A 13,396-nucleotide genomic window follows, 5' to 3' on the forward strand; every position below is an offset into this window, starting at 1 on the left:
TCCTTCATCTTCAAACCAGAAACGACCATGGAGTCCTCATGCTCTGAATCTCTCACTTCCTCTTCTGTCACCGGTTGGAGAAAACTCTCTGCCACTTTTTAAAAAGATTTTTATTTATTTAGAGAAAGAAAGAAAGAGAGTATGAGCAGGGGGATTGGCTAAAGGAGAGGGAGAGAGAGAATCTCAAGCAAACTACCCACTGAGTGCAGAGCCTGACACGGGGCGGGCTCGATCTCACCATCCTGAGATCATGACTTGAGCTGAAATGAAGAGTTGGCTGCTTAACCAACTGAGCCACTCAGGCTTTCTGCTTTTAAAGGGCTCACCTGACTGGGATAAGCCCTCTTGGATAAATCTCTGTATATTAAGATTAAGTAACTTGGGACTTAATTACTTCTGCAAATTTCTTTCATAGAACTAGCTACCTTATTTTTTGAATAACCCTTAAATAGGAACTTTAGGGAGCCATCTTTATAGTTCTGCCTACCACAGCTCTCTATCTTAGTTTTCCAAAATTAGAAGTTGAGGAGAAGGGAGTTGAGGGAAATTGGAAGGGGAGGTGAACCATGAGAGACTATGGACTCTGAAAAACAATCTGAGGGTTTTGAAGGGGTGATGGGGTGGGAGGTTGGGGGATCCAGGTGATGGGTATTGGAGTGGGCACGGATTGCATGGAGCACTGGGTGTGGTGCAAAAATAATGAATACTGTTACACTGAAAAAATAAAAAAATAAAAAAAAAGAAGTTGATACCCTAGCAAAGTTGACTAATGAAGTTTGTTTTTTATTAGCACCTTTATGACTTACAGATTTTTATATATATGATGTGTTTCAATCCATTCCATTCACTATTCTTTTGATTGCTCAGATTGACCCATCTTTGGCCACCGTAAGTGACTTCAGTTTGGCTCCTGTGTCATTTTGACAACATCTCAGTAGTCTTTGATAGTTTCCTTTGCTGTGGCCCAAGTTGTTCCAGGCTAACCTTGCACATTTCCTCCCTCGGTACTGGAATCCACTCTTTTTTCAAGGAGCCCTGGCTCCTTTTAATGGAAGGTAGATTTGGAAATCGCAATCTGGGCACTAGGTTGTCATAATTTCTACTTTTTTAGTGGACCAAACTAGAGAAATGTGTCCTTTTCTGAAAGATAGATTATATGGGTATTTCCAGTTTAAGATTACAGGGTTTCCCCTTGATTTCATATTCGTATCTCTTTTCTCTGATGCTATACAATTTGATTTCCAATAACCACAACACAATTCCTTATTTGTTTTGCCCCATTTTTATGCATACACATACATACAATAGTTTCAAAATAACCTTGTGTATATTACTATTAACAAGAAGACCACTGGATTCGGTTTTGTATTTCCTTGCATTTCTTTTTGTCCTTAGTCTATATCCATTAGGAATTACAGCCAAATTATAGAAAAAAATTTTTTTTGGCTGTTGTTATTTCTTTAACAGCTTGCTGAGATATAATTCACAAAACATATGATTCATCCATTTAAAGTGTACTATTTGGATGATTATAATATATTCACAAAATTGTGCAGCAATCAGCACAGTCTAATTTTAGAACATTTTCATCCTCCCCCAAAAGAAACCCCATATTCATTATGAGACTCTCCTCATTCCTATCACTACACTACTAGCCCTAAGCAATTACATATCTACTTTCTGTCTCTATATATTTGTCTATTGTGGACATTTCATATAAGTGGAATAACAAAATATATAGTCTTTTGTGACTAGGTTCTCTAATGTAGCATAATGTTTTCCAGGTTCATGCATATTGTAGAATATGAAAGTACTTCATTCCTTTTAATGACTGAGTAATATTCTATTCTATGGATATACCAGATTTTGGTTACCCATTCCTCAGTTGATAGACATTTGGGGATGTTTCCACCTTGCCTTCCATACTATTATTAATAGTATTGCTATGAGCATTCATGTAGAAGTTTCATGTAGAAGTGCAAACACGTCATTTCTCTTGAGAATATGATGTATGGAGTAGAACTGCTAAGCCCCTCCTCTTCTAGTTTGTAGATCAGTAGTGAAGGATTGGTATTAATTCTCCTTTAAAAGTTTGATAGAATTCACCAGTACAGCCATCTGGGCCTGGGTTTTTCTTTGGAGTAATTTGTAAATTACTAATTCAATTTCTTTACTTTTGTGCATCTATTCACATTTTCTATCTCTTCTCAAGTCAGATTTGATTGTGTCTTTCTAGGAATTTGTTTAGTACTCCCAAGATTTCTACTTTGTTGATATACAGTTGTTCGTACTACACCCTTATAATTCATTTTATTTCTGTAAGGTTGGTAGCAGTGTCCCCTCTTTCATTTCTAGTTTTAGTAATCTGAATCTTCTCTTATTTTCTTAGTCAGTCTAGTTAAATGTTTACCAATTTTATTGATCCTTTCAAAGAACCAACGTTTTTGGTTTCGCTGATTTTTCTCTGGTCTTCCCCCCTCCCTGGTGTTTTTTGATTCTCTATTTCATTTCATTTCTTTCTTTCTTTCTTTCTTTCTTTCTTTCTTTCTTTCTTTCTTTCTTTCTTTCTTTCTTTTTTAAGATTTTATTTATTTATTTGACAGGCAGAGATCACAAGTAGGCAGAGATCACAAGCAGGCAGAGAGAGAGAGTGGGAAGCAGGCTCGCTGCTGAGCAGAGAGCCCGATGTGGGGCTTGATCCCAGAACCCTGAGATCATGACCTGAGCCTAAGGCAGAGGCTTAGGCCACCCAGGCACCCCTATTTCATTTATTTCTATTCAGATCTTTCTTCTTTCCATTTTGCTTGTTTTGGTTTAGTTTGTTCTTTTTTTAGTGCCTTACCTTTTTTCTTTTCTAATGTGGGTATTGACAGCTATAAATTTCTTTCTAAACATCACATTACCTGCATCCAGTAAATTTTGGTACATTGTGGTTTTGTTTTCATTTATCTCAGTGTTTCTAATTTCTTTTTTTAAATTTCCTCTTGACTCATTGGCTATTTAGGTGTGTGTTGTTGAATTTCTGCTTATTTGTGACTTTTCCAATTTTCTTTGGCTATTGATTCTCATTTTTAAAATTTTGTTAAGTTTTTTTTTTTTTCCCAGCAAACTCTACACCCAACATGGGGCTCAAACTCATGACCCTGAGATCAAGAGTCACATGCTCTATTGGCTGAACCACCCAGGCACCCCTCTTCTACTATTGATTTTTTATTTCATTTTGTTGTGGTTAGAGAACATGCTTTGTGTGATTTCACTCCTTTTAGATGTTGAGACTTGTATTATGACCTAACATGATCTACCTTATAAAATATTCCATGTGTACATGAGAAGAATATGAATTTTACTGTTAGTGGATAGACACAATGGGGATGAGGTATATGGAAATAAGACAAGTTAAACCATCACAAACTCACTGTCCTTACTAAGGTTCAGCAGTTTATCTTGAATGAATGCTCTTTAGATTGTTGTAAGCCTTTAGTTCATTTCCTGAGTTCTGAGAAAACTTCATTTTGACAATCACTGCTTTTGTTTTAACTGCTTTTTTGGAAGTGAGATTTATGGAGGACCTCACTCTGCCATTCCAGAAGTCCACTTCCAAATATTGTTTCAAAGACACTTGAAATAGGGGCATCTGGGTGGCTCAGTCAGTTAAGCATCTGCCTTCTGCTCAGGTCATGATCCCAGGGTCCTGGGATAGAGCCTTGCACTGGGCTCCTTGCTCAGCAGAGAGCCTGCTTCTGACTCTCCCTCTGCTTGCCTCTCCCTTAGCTTGCCACTCCTGCTGCTTGTGCTCCCTCTGTCAAATAAATAAAATCTTAAAGAAAAAAAGACACTTGAAATAATTCTCTATGATTACAGCAGGAACTTGAGGTGCATCAGGTTCATTCATTTCATTGGTTTTTATATTTAAGGAGTGCCTTTTTTCTTCTTGATTTAATTTTTTAAAATTATGTGAATCATTTGCATGTTTCCAGAGTCAAATCTATGAAATGAGATATATACAGAAAGATCCAGCTTTCATCATTGCCTCTTCCTCCCCTCCGGGTTACTACTTTGATATATGCTTCATTGTTTGCTTTTGAAATAAAACCATATAGCTACATATGAATATTCTTTCCTTTCCATCTCTTCTTACTTTTTTTTTTTTTTTAATATATCCTGGAGATCACTCCTTAGGGGAATACAGAGCTTGCCTTCACTTACAAGAGTTTTGGAAAATTGCAAGAAAAAAAATTGTTTGAGCTTAACAAAATCACATTTTGGGTAAATAATATATAAACAACATTTTACCAAATACTTCAAATTTATCAGCTAATTACAGGTATCATTTCTTGTTAGACCCGTAGATCTTCAATCTATCTCTGGCTGTGTGAGTTTAGTTCACAGAGTTGGTCTTCATTAACTTGTTCTCTTGTGACCACTTCTTTTTTCTCCATGTAGGTCACCAATAGCTTACAGACTCCCTTGGTAATTTCTCTATGTCACAGTGTTGAATGCAAGATGGATGAGAGTTAAGATATCTAAAGAAGGTTAAGGCAATGTATGTTGAGAAGCAGATCAATACAAAGAGAATCGGTTAATTTTCCACCATCAAACTAAGGTTTACTAGGGATATCTTGGAGGATACTTCTATTTTAAAGTAATAAGTTGACAACTGTGCTTTAATATGGAATTGGGAATAAATTAGAAAAAATAGAAATAATCATCCTGCTAGAACCTAGCTATTAAATGTCACCAGATTCAGCAAATCAAAGTACGGGCCACCCAATTAAATTTGAATTTTAGATAAGCAATGAATATTTTTTTTTAGTATAAGTATGTCCCAACTATTATGCCAAAAAATTATTCATTGTTTATCTGAAATTCAAATCTAACTAGGCATCCTATATTTCATTTGGCAATCCTATTTGGAGCACAAATCAAGTAAGTAATATGGGCTTGTCTTGGTGTTCAGTGTCTAGAATGAAGAAGTAGCTGGGCCTGATGTGGAATCATCTCCTTAAATTTCTTAGTGACAGAGTTTTGTCCTGGAAGAAAACTGGATTAGACTTCTTTCTGGCTCATCTCTTGTTTTTCTGTTATAGACACCCCCACCCCCTATTCACATCAAAATATCTACAGTTCCATACATTGACCACACAGCTATTATTTTGCATATGCTATTTCTTATACTCTTCCTGCCTTCTTCCCTCACTCTCCATTTGACCAATTCCTATTGGTTCTTTGAAGAGTTTCTAACTCCAATGCAATGAGCGAAGGCCAAATAGAATGGGTATGCTCACTTTCATTTTCTTAAAAGAGGTGACCATCTTGGTCCTTCAGTTTTCTCCTTTACATAAAGACACGGGTTCAAAGAGATAGTTTCCTACTACAAGAAAACAACAATTCGAGTGTGATGATACATGTCAGTTATATCTCATTTTTTAAAAAAAAGTGGCAACTGATTTTCGTTTCCAGTGTCGGAGCAGCTAAAGATAATAGTAGGGGATCATTATTAGCTATCTGGCTTAAAGTCCTTCTGAAAAAAGGATAGCTACAACTCACTTATATCAATCTTTGCCACATGGAAACTCATGCCTAATATCATCAGATCATTTGGGTTTTCAAGAAAACCCCAAAACATCATTTTTCTCCGTGTGAAATCTTCCAATTTATGAATGTTAGCTCTCCCTCTTTTTTAAAATCTAAAAATCCAAATCAAACTCACTCTCAGGCTGGATTGAGCCCTAGGACCACCAGCTCAAGATCTTATATTAAATGTTCAAATCCAACACCATTTTTCAGAGGTCTGTATTAATTGCATTTCTATGGGCTGCACCAATGTCTTGTACTTCACTATCTGGGCACTGTAGGGCACTTGTCAGCTTTCTTGTTTTGCTCCCTGAAAACACAAATTTTGTGCTTTATTTTCTTAACCTCAGCAACTAGCAGATGTCTGAGAAGTAGAAGGCATCTAGATGAGTGAATGAATGAAGGAGTGAATGCATATAGGTCACCCCTTTTTTCTAAGCCAGAACATGGAATTTTCAAGAGCAGATAAACACTAATATTCCTTTCCTTTCCCATCCCAGAACAAGGCAAAAGTGGTAAAATAATAACTTCAGACATGAAGTTAGAAGTATTTTGCCCGGTAAGCTGTGGAAATATAATAGTTTGATTGCCTCTTGGAAACCACATGTGAAGCAGACAATCAGGCTTCTAGAATTTGGCCCTGTTTTATAGTTCTACTTGCAGTAGTTTTAAAATAATGTGACTTATATTCAGTACAAGTGCATTATTGTTAATATTTTATCAGAGAGTTATTGTTTTCCCTTTGAATATGTCTCATTACAGGCGCTGCTGCATTATTAAGTATAAATGTATTACATCCAAGGACCAATTTTCCTACCCCTGTGGTATGCACTTCTGATTCTATAATAGAAGTCAATGGGTAAGTCAGATTCATTTAATTCAAATTTACAGCACTTTTTTTTTTTTTTTTTTAGGACGCACATGTTCTTTCCTTTGAGGGATACCTGCATATTCAAGTAATATATATCATGTTCTGCAGCAGAATAATGCAAGCAAATGGAGCCAAGTTCATTGTCAACACAAAGGAGCAGCTGCATGGTGACTGCAGACATCACTGAATACATTACCTGGGGACTACCAGCCATTGGTACAATCAAGAATAAATCTTCCAAATTTTTGCAAGGAAACAATAGCACATCCTGTATACATGCTGCTATCCACATGCCTCTTTCTAGAAGGCAAATGTTTGAAGCCAAATATAATGACTCAACTCCGTTAGAATGTAGTTACGTTTCCACTCTTCCTGCAGAAACACTATCCAAGGACTGAAAGGCTTGTTGTGTATTTAGGAATGATTTTATGAATTTATAAGCAATCATAGTTTTAAAACTCTGAAGCATTAAGTTAAACATGCCCTGGGCAGACAAGAAGCACACACGCACAGCCATCCTCTGCCATGTTGCTTAGCTGACACCTAGTTGTTCAGGGAAGCTTTCAGTGAATTAGAGTACGTGTTAGGAAAAATTCATCACCCTAGATCTGAGATTCACCTTTGCCTTTTATTATGTTTGAAATCATTATATTTCCTAGAGGAGAAATTCTAGAGGAGAATTTAAAATATAATTCATTGTTGAGGTGAGCAGCGTGACAGGGTCTTTGTGGGTGCATGGCATGGGTCTTGAGGCAGGACCGGATTCTGGAAGGCTTCTGTGCGTGCTCCAGCCTCTGCTCACCCACTACACCCTGTGTGCCAGACTCTATCTTTGCCACCTACACCGTGCCTCTTAGAAATTAACCCTTTGGTGCCCGGGTGGCTCAGTTGGTTAAGTGCCTTCAGCTCAGGTCATGATCCTTGAGTCCTGTGTTAGAGTCCCGCATTGGGCTCCCTGCTTAGCTGGGGGTCTGCTTCTGCCTCTGACCTACCCCCTCTCATGCTTGTTCTCTGTCATTCTCTCTCTCTCTCTTAAATAAATAAATAAAATCTTTAAAAAACAAAAAAGAAATTAACCCTTGCCTGATACTCAGAAAAGGGCAAACTTCAACAACTTGGGAATGAGGGCATATACAAGGGGAAGAGTATGGCAAATAGATTTTTAAATGTACTACAATGTTTTCTCCTCCCCGGCAGCTGGACCTAGAAAATTCTAAGAATAAGAAAAGTAAAGGAAATCAGTTTTCTTTTTTTTTATTTTTGTGTTGATGGCTTTTGACTGTTCTGTCATAAACTGGTTCTTCACAGGGGAAGAATGGTTAGATTAAATTAGTTTTCTGAAAATTGTGGTTTGAGATCTTCAGACAGCTGGCACAGGCATCAGGTGGGAGCTTGATAAAACTGAAAATTCCTGGGGCACCTGGGTGCCTCAGTCGTTGGGCATCTGCCTTCGGCTTGGGTCATGATCCCAGAGTCCTGGGATCAAGTCCCACATCGGGGTCCCTGCTCAGTGGCAAGCCTGCCTCTCCCTCTCCCACTCCCTCTGCTGTATTCCCTCTCTTGCTGTGTCTCTCTCTGTCAAATAAATAAAATCTCTCAAAAAATGTTTTTTAAAAAACCTGAAAATTCCCATGTGTTGACTTACAAAACAAGTCTATGGGTCCTACCAATCTGCCCACTCAAACTGCTTCTTAGGTACATCACTGTTTGAGATCTTCCAGGCTAGGTGAATATGAGAGCCCCTTCCTTCTATAAAATTCTGGAAGGCTTGAAGTGTCTTTCTAAAGTTAACCTTGTTGGTAATGGAAATTTCTATTCTTCCTTTGCATTAGATTTACTAAACCTAAAATGGGTTTCTCCAAATAGATTTAGTTAACAGATGAAGTGTGGTATGATCACATAACCCTTGCGTTATGTGAACCAGTAGCACTTGAGTATTTACTCAGGGAATTAGATTTCAAATAGATTGATCAAATAACTTGAGTCTTAGTGATTCTCATGATGTCTGGGAGGCTGATTAATCTATGTTATTCATGTACCTTCTGTTTAACAAATCTGAATTCATTCAGGTCAGTTCCTCTCGGGGTGGAGTTTACTTGTCTACAAAATCTATATAAGAATTCGAAGTAAAGTTTCTAGAGAGCCATGTAAGGTCTTAAAAATCCAGGGAGGAAGTTGACATCCAGAAGTAGAGGAGATCTTGCATCAGCAAATCTTTCCTTCTAGATGATTGTCAGATTAGAGCAAACCTCGCTTCCAGCTGGGAAGCTTGTGGAGAAACTGGAACTCTCATGTGTTGTTGATGCAAGTGGGAAATGGCGCACCCACTTTAGAAGAAGATGTGGCAGTTCTTTAAAGTTAAAGATGCCCCTTTCCCATGACCTAGCAATTGCATTCCTAGGTATTTACTCAAGAAAAATCAAAGTGCACGTTCATACTAAGACTTGTACCACAATATTCTTAGCACTTGTATTCATAATAGACAAAAACTGGAAACAGCCTCAATGTCCAGCAACAGAATGGCCAAATAAATTGTGGTGTGTTCATACAATGGAAAATATCCACTACTGATGTACTTGAGACCTAGATGAATTTCAAAACATTTTGCTGGCTGAAAGAAGCCTTACGCAAACGATTGCATACTGTATGATCCCATTTACATGTTCCTGGGTCTGTTTATTTTCTCTTTGTGTAGACATGGTTTCAGGCTGCTCCACAGAAGAGACTCTGGCAGAGGGCCTGGGCTGGAAACAGCACCCAATTACAATAATAACCACCATTACTGAATGCTTAAGGGCCTGGCAGTAATCTGAAATTGGGATATTACTCCTATTTTATGGATGAGAAAACTGGGTTTTGGTCAGAACATATGACTTGCCCAAAGCTTTATAGAAAATAGGCACTCCAGCTAGGTCATTTCTATCTTCAGACTGTCTTTTTTTTTCCCCCAAAGCAGCACTTAGGGGTGCTTTTGTCAAGAAGAGGGTGTTGGTAATGCAGAAAGAGGAATGAAATCAGTCTTGGGTCTCTGCCTGAGGTGGAGGGGGAGTCTTGGTGAGGGGGATATTACAGAAGATCCATGATTGTCTGATAGATATTTCTTTCAAGGGTAGAAGTTACCTTCACCTTACTTTACAATCTATTGAGCAATTGCTAATTTGTTCCTCACAAAAGCCCAGAAGTGGATAAAGAAGTTGTCCTGGATAAATAAATTACAAGACTCAAGTCTCATAAGGGGATTTTGAACTGATGTGCAGGACCTGTGATGAACTTTCTGGTAGACCACGTTATTATGTGGGACAAAGGTGTGAAATGTTTTACCTGTGTGTGTGTGCATGTGTGTGTGCGTGTGTGCATGCGTGTGCATGTGTGTGCGTATGTGTGTGTGTTTTAATGCTTTGTGGCTTCAGAAGTTACTAAAGAAAGGGACATGTTTGCTAGTATTTTGGGGGGACATCAGGGAGTAAGAACAGAGGTGTGTGGAGGTGGTAGTGGAAGGAAGGTGTTCAGATTCTGTCCATTCTCTTTTTTTAGCAGCATGAATGCATTTCAGTGATGGTTTTTACTAGTGACTCCAAAGCTGGCATTTCAGATTCCTTGATAACTCTAGATATTCACCCAAAAGGAACGAACACCTTCTGAAGCCATAACAGATGAATCTTAGACATAGGAACTCACTTGGTGGAGGCATGTCACAGATCCTTCGAGAAGCTTCTCCCTGTAAAAAAAGAACCCACACGAAAAATTCTCCATGCAATCTAAAATGGTTAACAGGCTTACTAAAACCAACATAGAGGGTCCCTCTTAAGAGCCCCTACATTGGATAGTAGCTTGGGAATTTACCCAGAGTACCTTGGGGTGGGAGAGGAGCTCTAGCTGAGTGGTCCTAAGCTTCCAGCCAGGATAGATCCACTGGTGTAAAGAGCCCTGCATTGGGAACAGCAGTCTCAGTGTTGCCACTTTACCAGCTCTGTGGCTTCAGACAAATCCTTTTTGACCCGTGGAGGGTGTGGGTGTCTCAGTCGGTTAAGCATCTACCTTTGGCTCAGGTCATGATCCCAGGGTCCTGGGATGGAGTCTTGCACTGGGCTCCTTGCTCAGCGGGGAGTCTGCTTCTCCTTCTCCTTGCCACTCCCCCTGCTTGTGCTCTTTGTCAGATGAAGAAATAAAATTTTAAAAAAACCTTCAAATCTTTTCTGAGCCTTAATTTCCTCATCTAGAAAATGTGAACAATAATGTCTGCCCTGATCCACCTTGCTGAGAAGAATATCCATACCACACAGCCTCATTCTTTGTAAACTGTCAATCATTTGACAAACATTGGATATGTCAGATGCGGGCCTAAGGGCTAGGTTTACAAAGATGAATCAACTATTAAGAATTTCCTTCCATGGGCGGTGGGGGAGGGGGCTCCTGGGTGGGATAGTCTGTTAAGCGGCCAACTCCTGATTTCATTTGGCTCAGGTCATGATCTCAGGGTTGTGAGATGGAGCCTAGCATGGAGTCTGCATGAGATTCTCTTGCTCCCTTCCTCTCCTCCTCCCCCTGCTCTCTCGGTCTCTGTAATACATAAATAAATAAAATCTTTTTAAAAAAATACCCTCCCTTGGTGGGGTAGGGAATTGGGTGACAAGTAATAAATGAATAAATGAATAGAACAAAATGAACAGGCCAAGCAGAACATAATGTCAAAGTGTTCATTGCTTTGTGAGCTCTTATCCCAGAGCATAACAGTGGGAAAGAACATGGTGGGGAGATAGAAAACTACTTAAAATAGTCGGGGGGGCAGTTCCTCTTAAGAGGAACCATATGAGTTACTAAGTCATTAAGAAAACAGAAGTGGCAGTGGAGATGCTGAGGAAGAGGCAGATTGGAGATATACTTTATTTTATCAAAATATGTCTCTAATCTGTGTTTTTGGCTAGGTCGTACATTGACAGGCTTTAAAATTCTAAAGGTACAAACAGAAATAGAGTAGAAGTTTTCCTTCTACCCAGCCACCAGGTTCCCCTCCCCAGAAGCAGCATATGGTACCAGCTTCTTATGTATTCTACAGATTTTTTTCATATGCGAGCAAATACATCTCCACAAAGGATAACGCATTGTATATAATGTTCTGGACCTTGCTTTTTTCCTTTACAGTCTATCTTGGAAATCACTCCCGGTTAGCATTTAAACAGATACCTCATTCATTTTGATGACTGCCTCTGATTCCACAGGCTGCCTGCCTCACCATCATCGACTTAACCTCTTCCCTCCTGATGGACCTTCAGGTTGTTTCCAAACTTTTGCTGTTGCAGACTGCATCTGCCAACCATCCGTGAGTGTACCTGGAGGATAAATTCCTGGAAGGGGAATTTCTGGGTGCATTTGTAATTTTGACAGGCACTGTCATTTGCATCTGTGAGACATCCTGTCAATTTGTAGCCCCAACTAGCAAAGTTTGAGAGAGGTTTCCCCCCACATTTTTGCCTGTCATCGGATGATCAAAGTTTTGGAGCTTGGGAATCTGGTAAGTGAAGAGTTTCTTTGGGGTGGGAGGGTTTAATTATTTATTTGTCTTATTATGAGCAAGTTTGAGCATCTTTCACCACAGTTATGAGGCATTTGTATTTCAAGCTCTGTGAACTGCCTGCTGATCCCTCCACCAAGTTTTCGTTTAGGCGGATGGTATTTTCTTTTTGATTTTATACATGGCATTTGAATCCCAATCACTTCTCCTGGACATATTTAATTTTTTGCTATTGACACCAATAATTTCTTTTATGGCTCTAAGTTTTAGGTCAGCCTAGGCTGTTGGGTGCCTTCTAGTATGTTTATGGTTCCATGGTTTTTTGTATTTAAATCTTGAATGTATTTGTAAGAGCTGAGAGGTACAGAACCACACCATGTTCACCAGTAGTTGCAATATCATTTGTTGAATAATTCAGCATTTCCACACTGCTCCAACATGCCACTTCTATCATGTGTTACATTTCTGTGGGTAATTGTCTTATTTCTGGACCTTCTGTTGAAATCATCCCACGACTCATACATCATTATCACATGGTCTTAATTGTCAGAACTTTGTGATAAAATTTAATATTTTGTAACTTCAGTTCCTTCTTATCTGCCTTCTTGGGAAAACGGCGATTTTCTACTCTTGATTACTGGGTTTTTTTTTTTTGCCCACGTGGACTCTAGAAACAGTTTGTCTATTTCCAGGAGAAATCCTGTTGTTATTTTTTAATTGGGCTCACATTAAAATGATAGATTCACTGAGGGAAAATGAGCCATTTCTACAGCACTGATGTTTCTTATCCAAAAATATGCCATTCCTTTCCGTTTTAAAAAAGTTTTTCTTGTGTCCCTTGGGAGCATTTAAGCATTCTTCATATAGATCAGGCAAATACTTTTAGTATATTCCCAGATATTTTATCTTTTCAGTGGCTTTTGTAAACCAGGGTCTTTCCTTTCAATACCTCTTCTGTTTGTGTATATGAAGCCTATATATTAATTTTGTATATATATATTTCTATTTAATTTTGTATCTATAAATTTTATTGAATTATCTTATTTTTTATAGTGACTTTTCAATTGATTCTTTTAGATTATTTTAGGTCTATAACTGTATCAAATGTAAATATTGATAATTTTACCTTATCATTTCCAACTTTATACCTTTATTTCTTTTGCCTAATTACATTAGCCAGTATCTCCAGATTAAGTTTAAATAAAAGGAATGATAATGAACTTTGTTATCTTATTTCAGTCTCAAATGAGAATGCTTTCACTGTTTTCCCATTAAGCATATGCTGACTTTAGAATATATATAATATGTATATTGATAGGAGGAGGTTGGGAAGATGGCGGAGTAGGAGGACCCTACGCTCACCCCAACTCATGTGTGCAACTAGATATCCTTCAGCCTTGTAAATAAACTGGAGTGTGATCGGAAGTCTGGCAGAACAA

This window comes from Mustela nivalis (assembly GCF_964662115.1).
Source record: "Mustela nivalis genome assembly, chromosome: X".
NCBI lineage: Eukaryota > Metazoa > Chordata > Mammalia > Carnivora > Mustelidae > Mustela > Mustela nivalis.